Consider the following 1,442-nt stretch of genomic DNA (forward strand, 5'->3'; position numbering starts at 1 on the left):
TATTTATGATCTAAATCAGATATGCTAGCTTCTTGATGTTAGAGTTTCAAGCATCTAGTAACTTGTGATTCATGAAGACAAATATATTACTTTGGTATCTGTGATAGTAAATGTTATGTATCAGTTAGGCTAGGCCATAATTTTCAGTGGTTTGTCAGAGACTTTTCATTTTGTGATCTAATGTGAGCAACCAATCAGTTGAAAAGAAAGTTTCTGTGGAGGTGTGGCCTGCCTCCACTATGTAAATGGATGTTCTGGCAAAACTGCCTCTCTCTGGACCATTGCCTAACTTCGAAGTTTTGGAACTTAAATTTGTAGAAATCTCTGGCCTAAAATTCATACATCATATCAAGGGATCTCATTCCCCATTCCAGATCTTTGCTATCATTTTTTTTTTTTTTTAGGTCTCAGTTTAAAAGTCATCTCCCCAAAGAGAATTTCCCTAAGCATATATTTCAGCATAACCACCTACCCGTCCAACCATTGGTTTCTAGCACAGCACTTGTTTATTTTCCTCGTAGGATTTAAGATAGCATGAAATTATTTTGATAACTAGTATTTGTGTTCATTGTGTGTTTTCCAGTAATATAGAAAATGGTTGGGACCAGAGACTACACTTACTTTCTTAACCATTTTATACTTAGAACTAAATTATACTTGAGTACCCAACCAAAAAAACAAAAAAACAAAAAACAAAAAAACTGCCATCCAGTTGATTCCGACTAATAGCAACCTCTATTGGGGTTGGAAGGAGGTAAATCTTAATGGAAGTAGATTGTCCCCTCTTCCTTCCACAGAGTGGCTGATGGGTTTGAACCACCAACTTTCTGATTAGTAGTCAAGTGCCTTAGGCACTGCACCACCAGAGCTACTTTGGCATAGAGTAGATACACAATAAATAAATGAATGAATGAATGAACGACATTCATTAGTGTACTGGGAGTCATCATAAAATGACATTTCTTGTGTACCAAGAGTATTTGCACTTTTGATAATATTATTATTGATAATATAATTAATTTTGATAATATTATTAATTCCATAATTAATATAGAATAATGACATATAAGAACTGTCAGAGTCCAATGACATTTTTGCCTAAAGATATGATCTTCTAAAGGCCTAAATGTCATATATTCATTATTAAAAAAAAAAGAATTTGACTATATTTTACACTAGTATTTTATTATCTAATCATTTTGTCCATTGTTTACTGCTTATATTTTCATTGTATATCTGTTACATCTGTTGCATTATCTATGTCACACAACCCCTCTAAATATGCTCTTAGTAAATGATAATTAATCAAATGTTCTGTTCTCATCTGTGTAACACACACACATGCAAACATATTTATCCACATTTAAGGAAATTTTATTAAAAAATAAAATCACACTATTATGACATAAAGATTTGCTATCCCACCCAGGGATATTGAAGCT

This window comes from Orycteropus afer, unplaced genomic scaffold (assembly GCF_000298275.1).
Source record: "Orycteropus afer afer isolate SDZICR_OR568_19922 unplaced genomic scaffold, OryAfe1.0 scaffold00066, whole genome shotgun sequence".
Taxonomy (NCBI): Eukaryota; Metazoa; Chordata; class Mammalia; order Tubulidentata; family Orycteropodidae; genus Orycteropus; species Orycteropus afer.